The sequence below is a fragment of the Octodon degus genome, unplaced genomic scaffold (assembly GCF_000260255.1).
Source record: "Octodon degus isolate 3935 unplaced genomic scaffold, OctDeg1.0 scaffold00103, whole genome shotgun sequence".
Lineage (NCBI taxonomy): Eukaryota > Metazoa > Chordata > Mammalia > Rodentia > Octodontidae > Octodon > Octodon degus.
Window position 1 is genome coordinate 8583013 of NW_004524679.1, and position 11507 is coordinate 8594519.

The 11507-nt window shown below is 37.1% G+C and overlaps 1 pseudogene; it reads right to left on the reverse strand.

Moving 5' to 3' along the window:
• Window positions 1–9151: 9151 nt before the first annotated feature.
• Window positions 9152–11151, reverse strand: LOC101587077 (annotated as a pseudogene).
• Between the last annotated feature and the right edge of the window lie 356 nt (window positions 11152–11507).

Here is an 11507-nt window from a genome sequence, read left to right on the forward strand (position 1 = left end):
ACCCCACGGATGAGATCAGAAGCAAAAAAATAAATAGGGTAAGCAATTAAACAGATGAGAAAAAGGAGTAAATGACAACAGGTAAATAACATGGCAATCATAAGTCAAAACATCTCAGTTTTAACCATCAATGAGAATGGACTCAATTCACCAATCAAGAGAAACAGACTGGCACAGTGGATTAGGAAACAAAATCCAACAATATGCTGTATACAAGAAACACATTTAACTCATAAAGGCATTCATAACCTGAAAGGCAGAGGATGGTACATAATACTACATTCCCCAGATCCACAGAAAAAAGCAGCGGTAGCAATTCTATTCTCAGAGATTCTCAACTTCAAACCAACAATGATCAACTGAAATAAAGAAGGGCACTATATACTGGTTAGGCAGAAAACTCAAGAGGAAGAGGAAACACTCACAAATATGTATGCACCAAACTGTATAAAGGAAAAATTAATGGACAAGAAAAATGTCATATCCAATACCAAAACTTTAACAGGAGACCTTAACACCCCCTTATCTCCAAAAGATAGGTAAACCAGACAAAATCTTAGCAAAGAAATAACAGAACTAAACCAGAGCTTGAAACAAATGGACTTGGTGGACATATACAGAGTGTTCAAACCAAAAAGAGCTGGTTACAGATTTTTCTCAGCTGCACATGGGTCATTTTCTAAAATAGACCACATACTGGTCCATAGGTCATGCTTAAGTATATGAAAGAAAACAGAAATTATCCCATACATATTATCTGACCACAGTGCAATGAAACTGGAAATAAATGACAAAAGAAATCAGAAAAAAAACATAAACACACTGAAATTAAATGACACCCTACTCAGCAACCAATGTGTCAGAGATGAAATTAAACAAGAAATTCAACAATATCTGAAATTCAATGAAAATTCTAACACAACTTACCGTAATTTATGGGATACAATGAAAAGAGTTCTCAGAGGGAAATACATAGCTGTGAACTAACACATTAAGAAAATAGAACGAGAACAAATAAATACCCTAATGCTGCACCTTCAACAACTAGAAAAGGAAGAGCAAATCAAACCCAGAGCCCAAAGATGGGAAGAAAGAATAATGATTAGAGCAGAATTTAATTCAATTGAGATGAAGAATAGAATTAAAAAGAAAAAGCTGGTTATAGAAAGATTAAAAAAAAATCAATAAGGCCGTAGCTAACCTCATCAAAAACAGGAAAGTGAAAATTTCAACACCAACAATAAGGAATGAAACAGGTGTAATTACCACAGACCCAGTAGAAATTCAGAAGATTATCAATAGCTACTTTGACAATCTTTACTCACACAGATTAGAAGACACAGAAGAAATGGACAGATTCCTAGAAATATACAAATTCCCAAAACTGAATCAACAAGATATAAGCACTCTCAATAGCCCAATAACAGCCAATGAAATATGAGATGTAATTAAAAACCTAACAGCAAAGAAAAGTCCAGGTCCAGATGGAATCACAGCTGAATTCTACAAGACATTTACAGAAGATGTAGTGCCTATACTCCCCAAACTCTTACATGAATTTGAAAATGAAGCAATCCTTCTGAAATCATACCTGGAGACAAGTATTATAGTGATACCTAAACCAGGGAAAGATGCAACTAAGAAAGAAAACTATAGGCCTATCTCCTCATGAACATAGATGCAAAAATAATCAATAAAATACTATCAAATAGAATACAGCAAATCATCAAGAAGATCATACACCATGACCAGGTAGGATTCATCCCAGTGATGCAAGGATGTTTCAAAATTTGAAAATCTATAATTGCAGTACACTATATCAATAGAGCGAAAACTGAAATCCACATGATCATCTCCATTGAGGCAGAAAAGGCTTTTGACAAAGTGAAAGACTCATTCATGTTCAGAGTCCTACAGAAAATTGGAATAGATGGCCTCTCCTTCAATCTGTTAAAAGCCATTTATGAAAACCCAACAGCTGCCATAATCCTAAATGTGGAAAACCTGGAATCTTTTACTCTTTGATCTGGTAGAAGACAAGATGCAATGTATCACCACTCCTATTCAATATAGTTCTGGAATTATTTGTTGCAGCCATTAGAAAATAAAAAGAAATAAATGGAAGAACTATAGGCAAAGAAGAAGTTAAAATATCTTTATTTGCAGATGACATGATACTACTTGGAAGACCGAGAAAACTCCAAGAAGCTACTAGAATTAGTACAGCAATTCAGTAGCATAGCAGGTTATAATGTCAATACCCAAAAGTCAATAGCATTCCTCTTCACAGTCAACAAACACACTGAGAGGGAAATTATAGAAACAGTACCTTTTACAATCGCACCGAGGAAAATGAAATACCTTGGAATTAAACCAGACACGCATGTGTAAATATTGTACAGTCTCCCTAACATAAGACTTCCAAACAAGAAATAAAAATAGAAAGATATAGTACAAGTAAAAGAAAGCTGTATCTGAAGGACTTAACTAATCAAGTGAGGGAAAGGAGAAGAGCTAGGAAGCATGACAATGTCAAGCCATACAGTTATATGTAGAAGATGAGCAAGGTAATGATCCTGATAATCTTCAGAATATTTTTTATCTAGCAGTTATTTGGAAAGATTCCCAATCTGACTAACTATATATACTGATACCTGTGAACTAAGCTACTGTACCGCAGATGGTAATTTGTAATAGTAGTTTCATGCTTGGAGTGACTGTCATTCTGGTCTACTGAATATAGGCTGCTTATCATGACATGTCAGTTGCTGCCATGATGACTCTCAGGTAGATGGTTGTTCAAGAAGAAGTGGGTGGTGAAGGACAGCAAGAGACAGGAAAAGGAATATTGTGGGACTGTCCTGCTTCAAGGTTGTATATGGTGAGATTTTTGGACTTATGTGTAAACATACGAAGTATATAATTCTTTTTGTCTATTTTTAAAATGTATTCTAATTTTTAAAAGTTTTTTGATCATATTCTGTCAGGACTTAAAGTTCAACATATGAATACTTGATGAAAAATACCTGTTTAATACTATGCCTAAGATGTTTGATATGCAGACAGATAGTGAGGATAAGCCTAACAGCCTAAGTTGTTCGATAATAACAACAAGCTTGTCTTCTGGATGGTTAAGAACCTAAGTTTGCAGACCAAAATTAGAGAAAAGGAAGGGCTACAAGGAAAGCCAACATTTTGACCCTAGCCTTCTAAGGTCAACTAAGACTCAGGACGTATGAGAACTTGTACTGTAATGTTATGTAACTCGCTAGGGTCCCAAATTTTCTGAAGAAGATTATGGGGCCAAATAGGAAAGTGATCAATGATGTAGAGTGTGCCTAAGGAGAGTCACATGGAGAGTAATCGTTTTCTCAGGCTTTCACAAAGAGCACATAGGCCAAGCAATGGCCGTTACTCATCCACACGGCTGACACTGACAAGGGTTCTACAATCTTAGGTACTGGACCTCAGGATAAATCCTGAGGGGATTTCACTGACCTTATCAGACCCAAAAGCTACAACTCTTGTTGCATAGGTCCTGCTTTACCTTGGTCATAAACATCCAGCAGAAAAGAATAAAATTGAAATATAAGAAATAAAGTTATGCTGTTATGTTGAGCTGTGGGGGACTCAGGTTAACAAGTTCTGACATTGCCAGTTAAGCGGAAGACCCAGTACTATTAATGGCTACTGGACTCTTTTAGAATATTGTGCTGAGGTTGCACACCTATAATATTCAAATAACGAAACTTAACAGAAAAAGGGTATACAGATAAATGTCCATTTTTTACCTGTGTATTCAAAGTGGTTAGGATAGATATATAGTCACATTCTCTTAATGAATAGAACGATTTGTTCTTTTTTTAACATTTATTTATTGTGTGTGTGTGTGTGTGTGTGTGTGTGTGTGTGTGTGTGTCCAGCTCAGCCCTCCAGGGGGCGCGGCTGGCTGGCATATGGTTCTGTAGGATCGAACCGCGGTCCCTGTGCTTTGCCAAGCTTGTTTCAAGTAGGTGCTTTAGACCACTGAGCCATCTCTCCAGCGCAGAACGATTTGTTCTAATGGTGTTTGTAAATGGGGTATCAAGTCCGTATCTTGTACAACACTTAACCACTAAGAAGAATGTATGCAGTGTGTTAATTATTGAAACTGTTCTACCTATTTGTTTTGAAACTGTTCCATTGCTATTTGTTTATCAATAAAATTATGGCAAAAAATGGTCTTCATGTATATTCCCTTGTTTAGTTTATTTTCTTTAGTTTATTTCAACATTCCATTGCCATTAAAATGTTGCAAGTGAATGAATTCAGTAAAATAACCTAATATATTCCATTAGTCCATAATACAAGCGGGTTATCCATAGATATGACTATATCAGATGTTGAAATGAGCATTTTACACCTCAGCATATTACTGTGGCTTAGTTCTTGTGACGAAGAGATTTTTTAATATTATTATTTTTATTTATAAAATGAGCAAGAAATCAACTATATAGGGTCAGAGAATGTCCTTAAAAAAAGTTTACTGAAACATTTTTGTCGAGAGTTTATAATTGTACTGTTTTTCTGGAGGGAAAATTTCTTTTTTTAAAATAATTTTCTTGGAAAATAAATAGTAATGAGACAGTTTCTAAACCAATTAGTAGGACACTTTCAGCAAATAATATATTGCACGTTGTTGTACTCATAGTGGATATTCTTACTGAAAGATGCAGCTATGTTATCCTGCTTAAACATTATTAGTACAAATCTTTCTTCTCATTGAATTAAAAAAGTAAGTGCATATCCATACTACATATTTTGTATGTACAAATACCAAATGATCCTTCATTTGCATACCACGTGTTTGATTAATTTTATCAGAGAATGGTATTCTATTGCCATATAAATATTGTACGTGTGTGAATTCAGAAAAATAATTCAAAATAGTCCAGTTGTCCATAAAAGTAGTGCGTTATCCGCAGGACTGGCAATGTCAGAATTTGTTGACTTGAGCATTTGTCAATTCAGCATATTACTATATCTTTACATTTTATGCCTCAATTTTATAATTTTCGCCTGCATGTTTAAGACCAAGATAAAACACAAGCTCTATAACAAGAAAAGTAACTTTCCTATCTAACACGTCAATCAAATCCAATCAGGCTTTTCCTTAGTATCCTGTACTGCAGCTTCTAGTTAGTATAGATTAATTGTCATACCACGTTTTTATACGTTTCTGCTGCATGATTAAGCCAAAGAGAAATCAAGACTGATACAATATGAAATGAAACTTTTGTTTCTCACATGCTTAGGCAAAACCCCTCAGAATTTACGCTGAAACCCTGTACCGCAGTTTGTATGTCCTTTGTCAGTGTCAGCCATATGGAAGGGTCAGCAATTGTTTGACCAACATTCTCTCTGTGAAAGCGTGGGAGAATGGTTTCTCTCCATGTGGCTCCCCTTCAGCGCACTCTACATTGGCTATCACACTCCTCTCACTTCCTTCTGAATGTGACTAAAAAAATTTAAAAAATGAAAAATATTTAAATAATATAAATAAGTGATTACATTTTTTAGAAATTTAGAAATTTAGAGGTCTAAACCTGTACAGCATTACAGCAGGACAGAACTGTGAATTTTTTCCTTGTGTCTTTATTTTCATATATTACCCTTTAAAAATAAATATTTACTTGAGTGACAGTATGGTAATAATTGGTATATCAAGAAAAGAAGTGAGTTTTTAAAAGACCAGTGTGACAGGAATTCCAAGAACGACCCTTCTATCACACATTGCTATCTTCAGTGCAGTTGCTTGGTTCACAGGTATCAGCATAGATAGTTAGTCAGGGTGAGGATCCTACGAATTAACCGCTAGTTTCAAAAAACTTATGATGTTTTTCAGGATCATTTCCTTGACAATCCAGTGAGTATAAATGTATGGTTTTGCCCCTGTCATGTTTCCCAGATTGTATCTATGCCCTCTCCTCATTGTCCAATACTAAAGTTCTCGCTATCCTTTTGTGTTATACTTTTGTATTTGTATTTATACTTTTGAATTCCTATACTACGGAAAATACACTATATTTACACATGTGGGTGTGATTCATTTCGTTCTTCAAGTGGCATATCTTCAAGTATATCTTCAAGTGGCATCCATTTAAATATAAATGTTCAAGTATATCATTGTGCATAGTTGAGTAATACACCATTGTATAAAAATACCACATCTTTTTGAAACATTTCTCATGTATGGGCATCGTGTTTGTTTCCAAGGTTTGGCTATTACAAATTGTGCTGCTGTAAACATAGGTGCACATATATCATTATGATATGCGGTTTTAAGTTCTGCCAGGAAAATTCCCAGTAAGGTGTTAGCTGGCTTGAATTGAATTTCCAGTCCTAGATTTCTAAGGAGTCGCCACACTGATTTCCATAATGGTTTTACCAGTTTACATTCCCACCAGCAGTGGAGAACTGTACCTTTTTCTTCACAGCCTGTCTAACATTTGTTATTGGTTGAGTTCTTTATGATATCCATTCTTTCTTGGGTGAGATGGTATCTCAGTGTTGTTTTAATTTTCATTTCACAGATGGGTAATGATGTTTAGCATTTTTTCATATTTTTATTCGATTCTTTAATTTCATCCGCTGAAAAGAGGCTGTTCATCTCATTGTGCTTTCAATTGGGTTGAAGTTATTTGGCATTCTTTATGTTTTAGTTACCTTAATGTGAGATTGTTTCCTCATATTTGGGATATATTCTATTATTACCTCGTCCATATGCTTTTTGTACCATTTGTATTGGCCTCTTCTTTCTCACTGATGTCTGACTCACGTTGTTCATCTTTGCATCATCTTGTGGGTGATCTATTATTTTTCCTGCATTCTAGTTGTTTTTAGGAGACATTTTCTTACTTTTCACTAACTGCACCAGCATCCTCAAGATCTGAACCTCTGTCTTCACTTTCACTCAAATGTACTTGCAGGCTTGTGATGGCGGTTTTAAGTTCCTCTATATCTCTTTGACTCTGCTTCATTCACTCTATCTCTTTCATGTATTGCTCATTCAAGGAGTCCTTCATTTTTCTAGTCTCCTATATTTTTTATCAATGTCTTTTTTAGAAGCAGTTATTAATTCTTTTAGTACAGGGATTGTTTTTTATCTAATTGCCTCCATATGTTTCTGCATTTGATTATTTTCTTCAGATGCTATGGTTTCAGAGATTTCTGTTTATATTTCAGAAATTAATTCTGCTCTGAGTTCTTGTATACTTTTCTGCTGTTGTTTCCTTATTTCAGATGCTATTAATTCATATATTTCAGTTGAGCTAGTTTCCTCTGCACTTGTCCTGGATGTGCATTTTGTTTCCTCCATATCTTTCTGCATTTGATTCTTTTCTTCAGATACTGTGAATTCAGAGATTTTTTTCAGAAATTAATTCTGCTCTGAGTTCCTCTGTACCTTCTATTCTTTTCCCTTTACTTCTGATTCTATTAATTCACACATTTCTGCTCAGCTCATATCCTCTGCACTATCTCTGGGTGGCTGTAGTCCTGAGATTGCAATTTGTTCCTTCATTTTGTCAATTGTTTTTGGACTAACCTCTGACCTTTGCTGCAGTGCTTAGGTGCAGTTATAACCATAGCACCTGCTTAAATTCGGGTGTAAATATATTAATTTTGATTTTATCAAGTTATGCCTGGCTTGGGCCTAGATTTTTATTCAATTCCTTCCTGCTGCAGCCCTTGGATGTGAACCTATTGTGACCCTCTGGAACAACAGTGAACATGTGGTGTACCAATGTTTTTCCTCTGGCTCAAGGAGCACAGTGGAGCACAGTAGATCTCCCACAAAGTGGCTGGATCTGGGATTGGGCTGGATGTGGAATTTCCTAGTGTGTCACAAAAGTTTTCACTCACTGGCTTGGCTTGGGATGGTGTCCCCAAAGGATAGAGGGATCCCATGGATGCAGGAGAGGGTCTTATATACTGCTTAACTCTTCTTTTTTTAAGGAAAATTGTTGGAGATTAACAAGGTTTTTAGATTATGACATAGCACTGAAAACATAATTATTACAAGTGATTCGTGGATAGAGAATACATCACCTATTTTTCTTTTATTATGACTTTGTGGACATGAGTTCCATAAATAGAAAGAGATGGAAATATATAGGAGCTCTTTTAAATTGTTTACCTGGTATGGAAGACACATACCCAATTTTGGTGCAAATCTCCTAAAGGCAGAAATTAAGAACATAATTGCTCCTCCCAGACTCACCTTCCTGCAGGCAGAGCAGATGGTGGACATACCATAACATTCTGAATTTCTCCAAAATGACAGCAGCTTGGAAGTGCTCTGCTCTAATTCCCGAAAACTTCTTATGACAATCACAGATATTTTAGCATGCTTTAGCAATGAGATAGTTTTTTCTGAGAATCTGAGGTACAAAATATTAAGAGCAATGAAAAAATCAGTGACACTTGAGCAGCAAATAGGCACAATGCAAACAAAAGAATGCAACTATGTACATGTAGCACTCTGCATACATATAGATCTAGCAGTTAGTGAAACTAGCATGTGCGAATGTGTGTCCACTGGTATGTATAGAGAGGTGTGTTGAAGAGACCATTGAAATTTGCAGCAGATTAATTGTAAACGCAGTAAACTTGAAATAGAGGAGAGAGAGAGAGAGAGAGAGAGAGAGAGAGAGAGAGAGAGAGAGAGAATTAACACCTGAACAGGGTAATAAGATTAAGTTGTACTAAGGGAAATTTCATCATATCTTCTGCAGGAAATACACTGGATATAACATACTTGATGAAGAGAAATTAAAGTTCATTTTGGAGAAAGTTGATTTAGAATAGGGGGAAGGGCAGTGATGTACAAGAATGTTTACAGCTTGCACAAAGCACAAACCCACTTGTTATGGACCACGTGGGAACAACGTAAGGATATATCTTCTTCATTCTTTTGTGTTTCCTTCTTACATTTGTTTGATGTTTGTTTGTTTGTTTGTTTGTTTTGTCATACATGCTCCACAGATAGGTCTTTGCAATCTTTGGCATCAGTCTGTAAATCGTTAAGAATGTCATATTAAAAGTGAACTCTTCAAGATGTCACAAACGTTTAAAACCCAGTCATTCAACTGTTTCTGCAACACTTACAGCCCTACACCAGGCACTGTGTGAAGTTCTCAAGAAAGAGGCCTTTTAAGGCAGCCAAGTTTCTGTGCTGAATCCAATCTTATTCCTTTACTCCCATGAGCCAGTCTGCATCCTGGTCAGCTTCTGAATCTGAGGGTACCAGTAGCATCACTTCCCTATTTTGGAGGGTAAGTTCTTTAGAATTTGTTGCCTCAAAATTATGCAGTGCTTCTACCTTGTAGAGAAAGCCAGTAGAAAGATCCTGGGAAGACTGGATTGCATGAGGCTCTGTCTGGGTGTCCTCCCCAGGCTTCTGCTCTGTGAACAGCTCCAGATTTTTGTTTGCTGGTCCTGCAGGAGCCACATCCTCTGGGACATCTTTAGTCTCTGCACTCAGGGTAATTTTGTGTTCTCCTTCCGATTTATGGTTGGAGGCAGGCTTGATGATCACAGAAGGTGTTGACATTCTCCTTGGTTCCCCCTGGTTCTGTCTCTGCTGCTGACTGAGGTCTGTCACTGTCTACCACCTTGAGTTTCTCAGTGATGACTGTGGCCTCCTCTGGATATACTCTTTCTCAGGCAAGAATCGCTGCTTTCTCAGCCTCTGATTGTTCCACAGAAACACCCTGGCTGTCACTGTGGTTCCACAGCCACTTCAGTATCCATTTCAGGTCCAAAAACTTCTTCCTCTGCTGTTTCTTCAGCCTGTGCTTCCTGCAGAAAGTCTTTTATAACAGCAGGCATGGCAGCAGTAGGTGGCCTCTCTGCTTTATGCTTTCTCGCATCATTCAGTTTAGAATCAGCCAAGTAGCAGATCACACTCTGATCTGCTTGTGTTTTGAGTAATGAAGTTTCCTGGGGCTGGGTGAATCCATTCAATGTTACACCAGAGGCCAGTTGTACGAAATCAGTGCTTATTTTCCATAAGTCCCAAGGCAACGTCTGAAACATGGGTGAGTGGGTCAATTCAGCGAGACTGCGAATGTCACTGCCGGCTTGAAAGGGTCAACATCTAGATCCAGGAGAATCTCCTCCTTGTTCACTTCAGTGACTTCATTCTGGGAAGGTGTTGTCACACTAATTTCTCCTGATGCAAACCATTTGTAGGTGTGTCTTTTAGCTGAGGTGGGACAGGTGGCCCTTGTCTGTAAAGCTGACCTATGCTGCATTGGGGTTGTACATGCAGGTGCTAGTGTGTGATTGGTAATGGCTGTCTGACTGGGCAGGGGCGAAGTCTCCTCAGGAGGAGATGGTGTCCCTGCAATGCCCAGAGGACTGCAATCATGGGGGCACCTTGGGTGGTGATGGTCTTCTTGGCATGCTGATCACCTAATTTTGTCATCACTTCCTAAAGCTTGTGGCAACGTGCTGCAAATTCCTTATGAAAATTGACCTCGTGGCTGGAAACATTTTTGAAAGTGTTAACATAAAATCCAACTAGTCTTGACCCAGATGAAGATAACTCTTCTTGCTAGGCTACATTAAACACTTCAAACACTTTCTGTGCATTCTGAAATTCTTCTGACTTAGAGCTCTGACTCTTATCCTTCCCCTTGAAGCTCTGCAGTATTTCCAGATGGTGGCAGACACTGTCATAGTCCACCAGCTTCCTGCTGTGCTTGACAATGTGATTCTTTGTCAGGAAATTGGCCCCGATAAGTCACCAGTGTCATCAAGGACCCATCCACTAGTTTTTGATGGAAGATGTTCCCATAGCACATCACATTTTGCACCAACCATTTGCACATCGTCCTCCTTTTAGCAGTCTGGAACATAGACTTCATGCAGGGACTCACTGAACTTCGTGGAGGTACTTGTATGCCTTTCATCACTGCTAAATACCATCGTAGCTCTATCTGAAGTCTGGTATCCTCTGTCTCTTTCCATTTGAAGTTCTGGACCTATGATTCAAATGGTTCATTTTTATCTCATCAGCTTTCCGCAGCTTCAGGAAGACCCTCTCCTGCTCGCAGTGCAGCCAAATTTTATGTTTTCAGTGAACATGCTGGTCTTGATGTCAGCCATGGCTATTGTCATACGTCTTCTTTAACAATTAAAATGCACTTTTTGGATCAATATAATGTATATTTACTTATGTGCTGTTTTTTTTTCTGACAAGATTAACAAGTTTATATAGGAACCTGGAAAGATATTTTTTTAAATTTAGTTTTGTATGTTTTATAAAAGAATTTCAGTATTTTAGGATGAACATTCTTTTCCAGATAGAAACATTTAATTACACATTTATCATAATTATATCTTGCCAGCTGTTTGTGATGACTCCTGAGAATCACATCATAAAATTAAAACAATTTAACCTAAATAAGTGTTATCTATGACTCATAAAATAAATCATAAATTATAACAAAAAATAAACATGT